Consider the following 16,010-nt stretch of genomic DNA (forward strand, 5'->3'; position numbering starts at 1 on the left):
AGTAAGCTTAGAAAATGGAAATACCAGAGGTGAAAACAATTAACTGTCACTCTGAAGTACCTACATTCCAAATAAGCTTTGTAAGTTGAGTCTTGTAGTCTGAGTTGGATTGGAATGCCATTATTTCTTTGTATCAGGCTATTTTTTTTAAAGATTTTTTATTTATGCATGTAAGAGTTGGGGTACAGGCCAGAGGTGTGGGACATGAGAGGATTCACCAGAGACAGAGTGGGGAACAGAACAGGCAGATTGACTGAGGTACACTGCTGAGGGGGAGCAGCGGGCAAGCCAGGAGAGGTCCGCTGTGCCATGTGGGTTGCTCCATGGCCAGTGGGGGGCCAGGAATTGAACTCATATTGCAGAGGCTGCAAACAGCTTCATAGGTTGCGTCTTAATCTGTTGCGCCACCAGGGAGGCCCTGTATCAGGCTATTAATATAAAAGCATAGTTTTTTTTTTTTTTTAATGCCAAACCATGTGGGGATAAGTTGTTAGAAAGCTATATTAGTCCCAAATTTTCAAGACAGCAAAGGACATCAAAGCACCATGTACTTATTCAATTTTACACTAAAGGAAAATCTCTGCTTTTGGATAAGCAAATTCAGGAAGCATTTCCACCCTCTAATTGTTTCCATTGTGACCTTTATTATATTGCATTTCACTAGTGTTTATATCTTTGAAGGAGCACCACACAGGAAAGATTAGGACACTGGAGACAGAGTCATGTGGAGCATTCATGAAAAATTAAATGCTTTCAGCATATACCAAAGTAGGTTATTTCATTTTTTATTAAATTTACATATCACAGTCACTGATTAACCTATATCTGGGTATTATAATTAGATAAGTCTGACCTTTGTTTATTGTAAAGCCATTGTACAAGCACCTACCATGTATAGTAGACAAATAAGATCAAGTTAAATGATTATTACAGAAGTTTCTTCCTCAAATTCCACTCTCCTTTATCTTATATTTCATGATTTCACGGTTCTGTATTACATACTTCAAGGATATGCTACTTAAATGACCAATTTTTGTCTTTGGTTGTCTGTATCAGCAAAAGATGAAGCATTTCTGGTCTAAATAGAATACACAGGGCATTACCTTAGGAACTATATCTGAATCCCCTGGTGTTAGAATTTCAAGGATGAGTATTTGAAGAAATGACACAAAGAACTTTATGTTTTTCAAAGATATAGGATGGCTGAGTAGACAAAGAATAAAAAAAAAATGACTCTCTTAAGTGCAAATTACATGAACTGTTGGCAGACATTCCCCTCCTAATGTAAAACCACAGCACAGTAACTTGAGATATATTTGATCATTCCTGGAGACAGGATGATATCTTTGGAGGGCATTTGAAAACATTATTCTGAAGGTCTGAAAAGGACATTGAATGGGTCATGTGAAAGATTAACTATACATTCCATTATTATATTAGAGCACTCTACAGAAATGTGAAGGGATCTGACTGTGAATTTCAAAAAATGGATTAAAGAATAAATTCATATTTCTCTTTCACTATCATTAGGGAAATATGACTTGTATCATTTTTGATTACTTGTTGATTGACTGGGAGGAGTAATGTTTTGGTTAATTATAACTGCAAATTTTATAATATATTTTTCAGTTTTCAAAACACAGTATTAAGGTAATACAGTTACTACTACATCAGTACTTTTAGCATGACATGGTTTTTCTAAGCATTTTTATATCGATGTCTTTAGTTTTCTTGGGAAGATAATCAGGTATTCAGTACCAAAGTGTTCTTTAAATTCCACAAATAAGCTGCCAGTGATAATTACCAGGTCCATAGAGTTTCAAGTCAGATAGTCACACAGTTCTCTGTGGTTAGATAATGGCTGTATTATTTAGATTTAAAAGATTTTGAAAGTTGAAGGGTAGTTGCACTGCCCTGAAACATCAGAGATTGAAGATTTAAAATATTACAGTAGACACATAAATCAACCAATTTCTTTTGTTTCCCTAGTGCAACATATTTCCCTTTGTTGAAAATGAGTACATCAGCATAAGAGCCTCTTTAGCAAGAAAAAGATGTATATTGATCACTGTAAGTGCATTTGTGTAATACCTTGAAGTTACTGAAATTGACCTTAAACCATGTTTTATTCCCGACAATAGATTCCTTTGATGTATTCATATTTATTGATTTAAGGTTTAATAGAAGCAAAAATAAATTTTTACTGCAAAAACACATGTAAGACCTTATATTTGAGTTTGTTTATATCATTAAGAAGATATCACAAGCTTTGTACTCAATATAAGAGTTAACAGATTACCCATATAACTCCTATACTACTTTTGTCATCCAATAATGTATTGAAATAGATGTGTGAGTGCTGAATCATTTTTGTTACCACAAAGTACACCTGGCCTAGTAAACATGCAGGAAAAAATAGATTCTATAGTAAAAGGCTGTTTGTGTGATAACCTGAATTCAAGGTTTTCCCAGACTTAGCATATCACCCCATTGCACATCACATTTTCCCATTTGGAAAATGTTGATAGCATTGGTCTTCAATGGATGTTACAGAAATAGAAGAGGCAGCATATGTGAGTAGCTCACATAGTTGCTATGCAGATTGAGGTAACTTGTAGGTCAAATCTTCTGGCTGAGGCAGGTGCTTCCTCCTCATTGATATTTAGTTTCTCCCATTCTAAGGTCGAAGCAGGCTGTCTGCCAAGAGACAGGGAGTATCATGAAGGACTGGCATAGATTCCAGGACTTTAGCCCTGTCTGCCTCTTCTGCATTCCTGATGACTTGGATGTAATGAACACTGCCATTATGAATTGATCGAAAGACAGTTTGCTTGATGACTCATAGGCCCCCACTTGTTACTTATAAACTGTTTTTTTTTTTTTTCCTGTAAGCATCTTGAACTCTAGCTGAGGAAGATGTCTTGTTGTCTTATATAAAATTGTACATAATAGGATGCAGGTGTTTGTGTGCTTGCTAAAGATTAGAGAAACATAATTAGTTGGATTAAACCGCTAGTCATTTCACTGCAAATAATTTGCTATACCTATACACTGTCACTTCATATTTCATCGCCACACTTTATACCACATATTTTAGCACAAGTAATAAAAATGGATTAACATGTATGAAAAATACATTTATCTTAACTCATTTATAGCTCAGGAACAAAACCTAATGCTTAGCTAAAATGTAAAATGAAATGGATAGGGATGTTTCTGTTAGTATGGATGTTATGTCCTTCCCCTGCTTCCTCCAATTTTTAGGCACACTTTTTTTGAGAGTTTAATTTCCAGACACTTAGGACCAGAACAGATGGATGATAGAATCCTGGAAGAATCTGGACTGAAGGCACAAGTTTATCTTCTGAAAAGAACACAAGATCAGAGAATCTTAAAAACGATATAGGAAGAAATTTCAAGGATCATATTTACCATCCCAAATTAAAGCAGGATTTCTTTTTTTTTAATGGTCTTCTAAAAGCAGCTGGCTAGTTTCTTTAGAATAACACAGCAAGATAACTATAGTGTAATGGCTAAGAGCTTTGCTACGAATCACTCCTACTGGGTCTATCTATTCTACCTTGGCTTGCTCAGCAAGCTGAGCCTTTTTTATGCTTCAGTTTGTTCCACTGTAAAATGAAGTTAGTAATAACGTCTCACGGAGCTGTTAAGGGGATGGAAGGAGATGATGCATGTAAAGTGTGGCATACTGCCTGGAAGAAAACTCCCAATGACTATGAGCAGTTGTTTTTCTGTGATTACATTGTTGGAGAGCTCATTAAAAAGTTTTTTCCATATTTTAAGTCCCAAACCACATTCTTGCTGCTTCTCTGTGTTAGAAGATTTTACACATTGGAGGTGTTCAAAAGGACGATCTCTTTCAAATGAGAATCATTTAAGCATTTAAGTACAAGGCAACGTAGTTTTCTACATCTTTTTTTTTTGTTTTTAATGCTAAAATTGGTGTCATGATTCATCTTTTGGACTGTTCTCCTCTGGGTTTGAGGCATGTGTTCGTGTTTCTGTAGAAACTGAATGCATTATCTCTGGTGGATTGGAGAGGCAGTCAAGTAGAATTATCACCTCCCCCTTCTTGTGTACTCCACTTTTGATGTTGATGGATCTATTTTTCTTATTATTTGGGGAAAGTTGCATATTTTGTTTTGAACAGTCTAAGTTTTCTTGTTATGTTGAGTCAGTTACACATTACATTTTGAGTGGCAACAAGGAAATCAATTTTGCAGTCATCTCAAAATCTGAAATGATTTTATCCCCTCTCCCTTTGATCGGATACTGTGTCATGTTTCCTTCAATCATGTACATTAGTCTATGTTTTCATTGATATTTTGAAGCCTTAGTGAAGAGATTTCCCCTGTTCCTAATAAAAATATTAGCCAGAGCCAATCCTGTCTGTTGCTTAGAGCAAGAATTGCCTCAGTTTCCTGGTGAGAATATCCAAGGGAAGGGGAAATGCTGTTCTCCAGACAACTCAAAAGTCTCAGGGACACACATTTCCTTTTATATCCCATATGCTAGGATCACTTTCCTTTGTAGCCAACCCTCAGTTGCTCTCTTTGTCCATGTGAAGATAATAAGAAAAGACTGCCTGCTAGTTATGCCCTGATGAATTTGCAGCATTATTTTACTCTAGACTTTAGTATATCCTCAGTTTTCTTTAGTACATCCTCAGTTTTACATTGGCCCCCGGTCCCAGCTTATCTAGGAATACAATTGTCATAAAATGCTAGGAGAGGTGTTTGAACATTATTCTATAAATATTTTATATTATGGAATAAGTTTGGCAAAAAGTAACATAATTAAGAATTCAACATGGGGCCTACCTGGTGGTGCAGTCAGTTGAACACCGCGCTCTGAAGCTGTCCGCAGCCTCTGCAGCACAAGTTTGATCCCGGCTGGCCAGCAAGAATCCCGCATGGCAAAGCAAATCTCTCCTGTCTCGCCCATTGCTCCCCTCAGCAGTGTATTTTGTCAGTCTGTCTGTTCTGTTCCCTGCTCTGTCTCTTGTAAATCCTCGCACCCTCCCATGCATCTGGCCTGTACCCCGGTTCTTGTATAAATAAATAAATATTTAAAAAAAATAATTCAATATGGATAGCTATCTATAACAGATGAGATGCAGGTACATCAAGAAGCTTTTGCATTGGGCTTGATGAGGAAGATTAAGAGACCGTGTAGATGCATACTCTATTAACATTGGCAATTGAAGAGAGTGGCAGAAAGAATGGAGGGATTAATTGAGGATGATACTGTGGGTTTTAGCCAAATTAATGAAGGAATTATGATTTAAGAGGGCAGAGAAAGGCTGGAGGACCTGGCTTTCAGAGAGAGAGAGAGAGAGAGAGAGAGAGAGAGAGAGAGAGAGAGAGAAAGAGTTCAGATTTGGATATGTTGATTTTGAGTTTTGAGTGGTTTAAGAGCAGGGATTCAAAACTAAAACAGAAGCACAGAGCCTAAAGCAAGACCAAAAGATTTGGGGCTGTCCAGAGAGAATTGTGAAGTCATTAAATGGATGAAATTATCAATTGTAAACTAAGAAGAGTGGATCGAGGTAGTAGAGAGAAAGATGACAAATTTTAACCAACAGGAGGAACAATATCTGGAATCAGGAAATGTCAGGAAGACTAAAGATTACCTAGGTAAATAGAACTGAATGCAAAAATATTAAACATGTGTAATAGCTAAGAGGATTTTTTTAGTGCAGCAATTTGAGATAATGTACCCCTCTGTAAACCCATAATACATATCAACATCTGTATTTTCCCATAGAGCTTCATCTACTTTTTAAAAACAGACTACACTTTTGAAGGTAAATGCAAGCTACACTAGCATTTTGCTTTTTGAGAATCACCCAATTTAACAAAGTTCTGGAATTGAAGTTACTATTATTGTTTGACATTGTTCCTGAAATGTTCAGGAAAAAATAAATCTTGGAAATGAGTGGTCATATTTATTACTATTTGCAGATTATTTTTGCAACACCAAAATCCTTTCAAATCAATAGATGTTTTGGAAATACTAGAGTTTTAAGTATGCCTGTTCAAAATATAAATGTGTACAATACTTTAGCTTTAAAAATCAACAATAATCAATTGGAAAATAAAATATTTGTGTTGTCAAAATAGGGAAGCTTAACATGCTCATGTTTACACTTAACAAGATATGCACAATAACTTTATAAATAAGCATCAATTTTTAAGATGTAAATAAATGAGAAATCACTTACAACATTAACAAGTGACTAATATGTAATTAAAATGTTGGTTAAAAAAAATGACAAATAATCTGAGACTAAAAGGTTTTAGAGAAACAAGTCCAAGTAAGTTTGGCAATTTACTTTTAAGTCTACAATTTTTGTAATATTGAGAAAACAATAGGTCATTCAGTAAATAATGTTGAGTAATTTAAATTTGGAAAAATAAGGTAAGATATTTACTTATTTCTATAGATTTAAATAAATAACCAACAGCTATTAAAATATTATAGTAAATTGAAGTGAATAAATTAAAAAGATTACTTTTGTGTTGGTCAAAGTAAGAATCATTAAGAAAAATACTGAAAAATTTTATTAATGATATAATGGTAGAAGATATTTGCAAAGCAGATGAGAGACAAAGGTTTGATATACCCAGGATATGATTAGAAATATGACAATATATAAAAAAGACCAAATATGATTAGACAATTTATAATAGGTGAAATGGCCAAAATAAATTAAAGGGAAGATATAACTAATTCATTAGCACATAAAGGTGTGCCCAGTGGTGGCAAAGCTGTGATCAAATGGGAATTTACATGAATTTTTGTTGGAGAGTAAGATGACAGGACTTTTTGATAATATGTATAAAAATTAAAGATTAAGGAAGTAATTGAAAGTTTACATATTTATATAGATCAACCTAAAATATTTAGAAAGCAAAACAGGAAAAATAAAGTATATCAATTACGGTTAAGTTAATGATATTCTTGTAACACAAATATGCAAACATCCATTAGAATATAGTATGGCCATGGAATACTTAAATTAACTTGTCCACAGTAAATAATTATTATATGCTACATATATAACACAATCACCTAAAGAAAAAATAGACACATGCAGAGAGAAAAGGAAAGAGAAATAATTTTAGTTTATAGTGGCTGGAAGGCTATCCATAAAAATCTGACAAAATGATATTGGCCCTATAGATTATTTTCATTTTCTTTCTTATATTTTTTAAAGATTTATTTAGGCATGTAAGAACTGGGGTACAGGCCAGAGGTGTGGGGGGATGAGAGGATTCACCAGAGTGGGGAACAGAACAGGTGGACTGACTAAAATACACTGCAGAGGGGAGCAGCAGGCAAGACAGGAGAGGGTAGCTCCCTGACTGGGGCTCGAATGTGTGCTGCAGTGGATGTAGATAACATCATCGGTTGCATCTTAACCCCTTGCGCCACCAGGGAGGCCTCTTTCTTGTATTTTTATACAAAAAAATAACTACATATTAATTCATAGTTGGACAAGGATAAAGCTGTTTATAACGATTGTCTCATTTATTTAGACATGAAGGAAGCATATTCTGTGTTCAGCTATGTGAAAGGAGCAAATGGTATATATATGTGCATATATATAGATATATATATTTTTTTGTTTGTTTGTTTGTTTTTTTGTGCCATCATGAGGTCTTAACAACCACAATCAATCTGATCTTCCTTAGTGGAAATTTTTTAGTCAATGTTCAAGTTACACTACAATAAGGTAGAGTCATTTAGCTGACTTGAGATGGTAATTCTCAAACTGGAGTTTTCTGTTGCAAGGACTAAATCTCAAGAGTAGAACACTCTGGAGCTGTGCTTCTGAGATGTTCTTTGCAATAAATCTATGACACAAGCTAATAAGATACTTTAAGTAAGAATTAGCCAGCTGTAATATGAAAAGATAAATGGAAGAACAATATTAAATTTTGACATTTACACTCACACAAAGAACTTGAAGTGGGGAAAGAAAGATCATTGCACTTCCACATCTTGTAGCAGGTAGTTGTAATGCTGGCAATTCATTTCATTCTTTAATTTCTGTGTGAAGATATGTAACTGAGAAGCCTAGGAACTGGTGCTAGAATACAACATTCTTTAGAAAGAATAAAAATAGATATTCAAATACTAAGGTGTGTGAATCTTAACGATTTTGTTTTAAAGTAGCTAATTTCAAAAGGTGTAATTGAGCCACAAATGCTACGAACAAAGCATACTCTTATTAACTGGTTGCTATTCTCAGCTGCCAATTAGTTTGCTAGAGTTGCCACAAGAATACCATTGATTGGGTGAATAGATTTTTTCAAATTTATTTTCTCACAAATCTGGCTGCTAGAAGTCTGAGATCAAAAATTGGTTTCTTCTGAGGCCAGTCTCTTTGGCTGACTACTCCTTCAGTCATCAAGTATGTGTGTCCTGATCTCCTCTTCTTATAAGGATTCCAGAACTTTATATGCTGCTAGGAAGGGAAAATATGACAGAAAATAACTGGAGCTAATGTCTTCTAGAATCAGAGAAGGTCTTTGCTGAGATGACTTTTTAGTTATGACCTTACTCGATGCAAAGGACTCTCTAGTCAAAGGAAAAACAGGAACACATTCCCTTTGAATGGAAAGATCTTCAAGTGTTTAAAGGGCAAAACTAAGGACGAATAACATTAAGTGAGCAAAGAAGGTGAAAGGAGGGATTGTGTTCAGAAAGAGGCCTATAAATTTTAGAGAGATTTTTGGGTTGTGTTAAAAAGTTTAGATTTTATTTTAACTGTAACTGTATTCAATTGGAAGTTAGAGATAGGGAGTGATTTGACTTCACAAATACCTAGAAAGATCACTCTTGCTGAGAAAAGTGGAGGGAGTAGTTGGGGAAGACAAGCTGCTACACTGGTATAGGCAAGAGTTGAAAATGGACTTGAGAAGGTCTGGCAAAATGGCAATAAGTCATCACATATTGGATATATTTTGTGGATATTGGTGACAGGAGAAACAGGTGGATTTGGTGTGTGATGTAAGGAGAAGCAAATGGTCCAAGATGAATCTAATGTGTTTTGGCTTCTGTAACTGTGTGAAAGGTGATGCCATTTACTGGGAGACTTGTGGAGAGTATATTTCCATGAAAATGACATGTCTTTTGTCAAGATAGATCTGAAATGGAGAAGATGGTTATCAATTGGACATGAGTCTTGGTCTCACAAAAGAATTCCATTCAGGCCAAAAGTAGCAGTTTGAGAATTCTTAGATGCTGTCACTTAGTGTTTGCAGTGATAACTAGCTGAATGACATAACATAGGTTGATTACAGAAGGAGAAAAGAAGGGATTAAAGTAAGTATTAAAAGTTTTGCAAATTTTCCAGATTGGAGGTGAAAGAGTTCATAGTGAAAATAGTAGCTCATGAGGTAAAGGAGACTTAGGAGTAGACTGGGAAATCTAGATACATTTTTAAGAAGAGAAGTAATCAATTCTACTGAGTGGTTGAGTAAATGAGAACAGAAAATTTCTCATTTGCTTTGACAAAATGTAAGACTTTGGTGTTCTCATTAAATGTCATTTCATTGGTGTGATGGTAATTAAAGCACTATCTGAGTACATTTAATGAAGAATGGAAGATGAAGAAGATGGAAAAAGTGGGCACTTAGACATCTTTGAAGAGTTTCACTACTGTAGGGAAACAGGCAGTGACTGGAAACAAATGTGAATTCCAGAGAATTTATGGATATAAACCAATGGATATGTATCTTGTGGATATTGCTTAAATTTGATGATATTAGTTGATTCATTGAAATGTATTGTCCACTAAAGAAAAAGAAACTGATAACATTCAGTGGAGAAAAAGGAATATATTAGGAAGAAATTCCTTGAATAATCAAGAGAAAACAGGATCCGGAATATAAATTAAGTGGTTGAACTTAGATAGGAGTAGAAACACTTCCATGGTGGAAGACACACTATAGTGGTATACATGTAGATAGATTAGAAGAATTTGTGGTAGGCAAATGAAATCATCCTCATTTTATTGCATTTATTCTCTTTATGAATTAAGCAGTGGTAACATCAACCGAGGATAATGCAATGAAAGATCTAGGAAACTTGAAGAATACAAGGCATTGTGAACGATTTGATAATACATAGTCATCTTGAGAACTGGGAAGGTGAATTTACTATGAAAATACAGTAATAGGGCAGTCTGGAATAGTCAAAGCATTTGTTGAACTATGTAACCATAAATTTAGGATTGTCACTGCTTAATGTATATTCAGTAATGTCCACTTACTAGGTTGAGTTTCTGTATACAGAATAACAAAGAAAGTCAGGATATGTGCAAACAACTATTACCACTAAACTAAGTTGAGCAAGAAGAATAGAAGAAAAGAAAGAGGTGATGAATAATGAAAACATGATATGGTAGAGAGGAGTCATCTGTGAGATCAGAAAAAAAATTGTTGGGGGCCTCCCTGGTGGCCTAGGGGTTATGTTTTAGTGTTAGCATTACTATGCCTGAGTTTGATTCCCAGTCAGGGAGCTAACACATATGGTCAGCAGACATCTCCTGTCTCCCTGCTCTCCCCTTAGCAGTGTATTTGAGTAAGCACCCCAGTTCTGCTCCCTACTTTCTCTCTGGTGAATCCTATAACCGCCCCACACCTGTGGTCTACAACCCAGTTCTTCTCTGCTAACAAATAAATTCTTAAAAAAAAAGAAAATTTATTCAATAGTAATTTTATAGTAAGTAACCTGGAGGATTACTGTTGATAACAGGATAGTGGGTACAGTTTTAGTAATGACAGGGTCATGTATGACTGAAACAGGTGAAAGAAAATGTCGGTAAGACAAAGGACATGGAGGATAAGAGGCTAGTGTGTTAGATCGTTCATATTCCTGACTTTTGATATAACTAGAATGATGAGAGCATTGGTTTCAGGTAGAGCAACAGTGAATCAGGGACTGTAATCATCACTGAATGAGGGAAACAAAAGGAGATCGTGAGAAGGTGAAGACAATGAGAAAGGCTATGGAGTAGAAAATCTGGCAATATGCATGTCTCTAAAGAGGCTTTGAGAGAGAAGAGATACAATTAAAAATATCAAAAGGAAGCAAAGATGACACTTCATGTCTATGTCTTTCTTATTCTATTTGTGGGAGAGGTAAAACCAAGAATCAGCCTCAGTTTGAGAAGGTAGCAGAAAGTGTGTGGTCTAAGAAGCCTCAGATGTCAGAGTAATAAGCATTAGTAACTTGCAGTGAAATTTTCAGAGAAAATTTAGGATATCAGAAAGCAAGTTTTACAGAGAATAGTAAAGTTTATGAGGTCAGGGATTGGAAGATTCTTGAATACAAGAGTGTTTTAGTGGTAGATAATCTGGGACATTGGGACTTTTGTTTGTGACTCACATTTATGATGAGTAATAGTTAGGGAAAACTAATATCTCTGGGCCTTAGAGACAGGTGTTACTTAAGATATAAGGACACTATCTCCACTATAACTGGTGAATTTTATCAAGGATGGGAAAACGTAAAGGAACCTTCATGGAGATTGGTTGTAGCTATGGGACAAGAAACAGAAACAGAAGTGATGGAAGAAGGGCTTGACTCTGGGAGAAGCTGGGAGTGGGGGCATGCTGGAATTCCCTGCAGCTGGAAGTGTTTTAAGTCACTGTAGAATATAGGCCAGTCAAGTTGTCCATCACTTCCTGTACTGCTTATCTTAGTGTTCATGCCACCTGCCTTCATTGCAAGATTAAAAGCTGCATTACCCAGCAAATCTCAAATGGGTTTCTGTTTGTCATTTAAAGTCTGTCAATCAGATGGGTTTGGGAACCTAGATAAGGAGAGGAAGACCCAGGGAGGATGGCCATCCTCATTTGACTGTTGCAGATAGTTTCTAACAGGGACAAAGTTAGTTCCCAATCCCGGAAGCTGGTTTTTTCATAGTGGAAGGGACAGCAGCTCCTTAGGTGCTCAGGTATGAGAAGGTATTATTTTTGGAAGCCTAGCCTACTTTTTGACTTGGGCCCTCCCAGTGATTCTAGAAACTAGTTTATATCCTATAATAAATGTCCTTTGCTTAAAGTACCAGAATGGATTCCTTCCTTTACAATTTATTTGAAGTCCTTCTAATCCTAAAGTTACCCCTCCCCAGTATAGATAATTCCCCCTGAGGTTGGCATACAATCTAGTACATGCATCCAATCCAGTACACCCATTGACTTTGAGGGTTAAATATATTAACTGCCATCAATTTGTCTCTTTTAGGAAATTTTTTTTAGAAATAAGAACTAGGCAATTATGAGAGGTAATAGACTTTACTGTTATAAGGTGAACCTCATTATTCACTGGCTAATTGGGAGGAGATAAACTTGAGCTGATTTGCAGTGTGTGTGTATGTGTCTGTGTGTTTACACACATACATATGTATCCAAAATGATACTGAATGACATAGAAATGCTAAAAAGTGACTCTTATATTCCCTTGTTTACCCAGAATAAGAAATTACCCTCATCAATTTACTGCAGTCATTTCCTCCTTTCTATTCTCAAGTATAGAAATGATATCCAAAGCAACAGTCAAGTCATTAATTTCTGAAATATTTTTGCATGCCTACGCTCACCTGGCTAAGTGTTGGATATACAGCTAAGGGAAAAAAAACAGACATGACCCTTGACTGCATAAAGCTTACAAATTCATAAATCTACTGCAGGGGATAGACACTAAACCAAAAGTATTAATTAAATAAGATGAGTATTATGAAAAGGGAGCATGGTGTTAGGGAGCATATCTAGGAGGAGAAGCTAAGCTTGTATAGATAGTTCTTAGAGAACTTTGCTTCAATTGATTTCTGCATCTAACAGTGAACTTAGTACAAATAGCAACAAACCCAAATTTCAAAGGCTTAATGGAATGAAAAATTATTTCTCACTCTCATAATATCTGATGAAAGTTTATTGGGTGGCTTTCCTTTTAGTGTTGGCACTAAGGTCTTCCCTTCCTTCTGTAGCTTCTTAGTCTTCTGAGTTTCATCAGCTCTCCCTGCTGCATGGAAAGCACTCAGCTACCTAAAGAACAGAATCAATTTAAGGATAAGGATGATTGTGTAACTTATACCGAATAATTTTGGCCTGAAAGGGATTGCTCCCATTCCACTGAGAGCAGTCACAGAGACCCACTTAAGATACAAGGGCTGGCGAGAGGAGAGGAGTGTAGGAAATATAATACTTTGACAAGGTAACTGCTTCTTGGCAAAAATCTATAACTTGGAAAAGAAGGAGAAATTTACTTTGGATTACTCACTATGTCTGCCACATGACAAGAAACAGATACATTTGCCTTTTTGAGAGATAGTCTGATAAAAGACTGACATTGGGAAAAACATGATTGCAAAGTCTTGTTATCACCAGCTTTAGTACTATTGAGGGGATGCTGGGCTTAAGTAGGTATTTTCATTTAGTATATGGTAAACCTAACCCTTTAAATTTAGTCAGGGATTGAAGTAGACACCAAGTATGCTGTACACTGAGAACTAATGTTAGTCTTCTATAGAATAATTTATCCTAGAATTTAATCTGGGATCCCCATTCACAACCTAGAAATAGTTAAGATAATTATTAGAATTCCAGATTAGGAAAAAAAATGGATTTGACACAAAGTATATTGTATTAAGATTCTATGTGTGAACATCAGTGCACGTAATTTAAATCATTAGGGATAATTACATGGGGACAGAAACTCACATATTAACACAGATGGTCCTGGGACAATAAATTATTTTTACTGTTTAAAGTTTTTTTCAATATTTCAGTGTTTATTTTTTGGAATCTGGTCTTATTTTTAATTGTTTTTGAAAAAATTGACAAAAATGTTTAAAAAAGACATTAACTTCCTAATAAATCTTTACCTAGATTCAGAAATCAATGTTTTATTACATTAGATCTGTTTCTTGTTCATACAGATTGATGGATTGATAGATGCTTATAAATATAAGTTTTATTCCAATCCAGATAAAACATGACAGACATCACTGCTAAACACAAGGACATTCTCTTCTATAAAAACAATAGTTTGCAATGCAAAAATTATAACACAAATATGATACTCCTTTCTAAAATTTTGAATAGTTGAAGCTCCTTGCAGAAATACCTGATTTTATATTGGTCTGATGATTTTATCATGATTAGAACTAAGATAATGAGGTATTGCATCAGATCACCTATGATAATAGTTTCTTCCATTATTGGTGATGTCATATGTCATTACATAGTTACACTGGGTGTCTGATTTATCCATTGGAAAGCTATCTTTTCCCCTTTGTCATTAGTAAGTCAGTGGTGAAGTCATGTTTGAAGACTGTGTGAAGTTCCAATTCCCCACCAACTTTTCATTCTATTGATGGATCTTTCCTGAAAGAAGTATTAGAAGGTGGTGACAAAGTGGTTGCTTATTATTTTGATATTCCCTTTGTCACTCCTCTCACCCTCCTTTTCCCCCTCCTCCTTTTCTCCCTCTTCCTTCTCTCTCTCTCTCTCTTTTGTTTCCCTCTTTTATTTCCTTGTATGATTGACACTATGAGTTCGTGGGTTCAATGTGTTCTATCTCCCTACCATGATCTTAGTCTCCTTTATGTAATACCATTGGGCACTGCATAAACCATCCTCCATTGTGTATGAAACACATCGCTGCAAACTGGGCTAATATACCTATTGTACTTTTCAGAATTGATGTGAAGAGAGCACACAGAATGATGTGCTGCACCTGGCAGCTGGTAAGTATCTATGCCCCTTTGACACAGCATTTCCTTACTTCCTGGCACCACAGGGCCACTTTGCCCTCTTCCTATCACAGTCTTGTTATGAGCTATCTAGGAACTTAATGCTTCTTAGCTAGAACTGTGTTTAGAAACCAAAGTCTTGGTACTAGGTTTAATGATTTCTTTCTGAAGTAGGCATTTGTTTTTCCCTTCCCAAGATGGATATAATGTAGAACCTACTTCATTGAATTGTTTATTTATTCTTTTCAACATATTTGTATTGAGCACTTAGTGTGTGTGGCAGATATCTTACAGCTGTATGTAGCCCAGATATAACTCTCTGTCTCTAGAGATTTCACCGTCATGGGGTGACAGAGTCCTTTCCCATCCAAAACAAATAAAATATATGCATAGATGCTGATAGTTTTTTAGGGGAAAATGAAGGTGACTCAGAGTGGGTAGCCGTGGGGTGTGTTGCTATTTTAAAGAGACTGGTGGGAGAAGTTCTCAGTGATAATATTTGACAGAGACCTGAAGCAAGTTAATCAGTGTATCATGCTAATACTTAAAATGAAAACTTTCTAGACAAGAAAGAACATGCACACAACCTCATAGAAAAGATGAGGAATGTCTAGAAAGATCAAAGACAGTCCGCCAGATTAGTGGGGCTGGAGCTCTGCGTGTGTGGCAGGGATGGAGGACTTTTTAGTACTTTGTGAAAACTTGCACAGTTGATCCTTGAACTGTGCGGGAGTTAGGAGTGTCAGCCCCAGGATCAGTTAAATCTGAGAATAATGTATAATCTGCCTTCCATATATATGCTTTATGCATTCCCTGATTCTATCAACCTGCAGATATAGGTTGAATCCAAGAGAGCTAAAAAAGAAAAAAAAAATCTGAGTATAGTGGACCTGGGCAGTTCAAACAGCATTGTTCAAGGATGAACTATATTTTGAATGGGATCTGGGAAATGACTGAGACATTTTTTAAAATGATAGTGAAACCATCTGATTTACGGTTTGAAGAGTTTGTTATGGCTTTTTCATTAGGGAACAGACTGAAGAGGGCAGAATTAGGAAAGGACAGAGTAGTTAGGAAATGAATGCAATAATCCTACAACACCCTGCAGATAGGGCAGGGCAGATGGAGTGGTGGTCAGATTCTAAATATATTTTGAAACTAAAGACCACGGGATTTGTTAATAGGTTAGATATGGAGTATTAAGAGAATGAAAGGAATC

The 16,010-nt window shown here is 35.7% G+C and overlaps 1 protein-coding gene across 13 annotated transcripts in view; it reads left to right on the forward strand.

Moving 5' to 3' along the window:
* Window positions 1–16,010, forward strand: part of LRFN5 (leucine rich repeat and fibronectin type III domain containing 5) — a 268,041-nt gene that overhangs the window by 94,036 nt on the left and 157,995 nt on the right. For 10 of the 13 annotated variants that reach the window (XR_008549856.1, XM_054690104.1, XM_054690092.1 and 7 more), the window contains one exon: window positions 14,737–14,785. The exons of the other annotated variants lie outside the window; for them this stretch is intronic. The gene's annotated coding sequence lies outside the window, so the exon portion shown is untranslated. The remainder of the gene's footprint in view (window positions 1–14,736; window positions 14,786–16,010) is intronic. 13 annotated transcript variants of the gene reach the window in all.

Source organism: Talpa occidentalis, unplaced genomic scaffold (genome assembly GCF_014898055.3).
Source record: "Talpa occidentalis isolate TD23 unplaced genomic scaffold, MPIMG_talOcc4v2.1 talOcc4.11, whole genome shotgun sequence".
Lineage (NCBI taxonomy): Eukaryota > Metazoa > Chordata > Mammalia > Eulipotyphla > Talpidae > Talpa > Talpa occidentalis.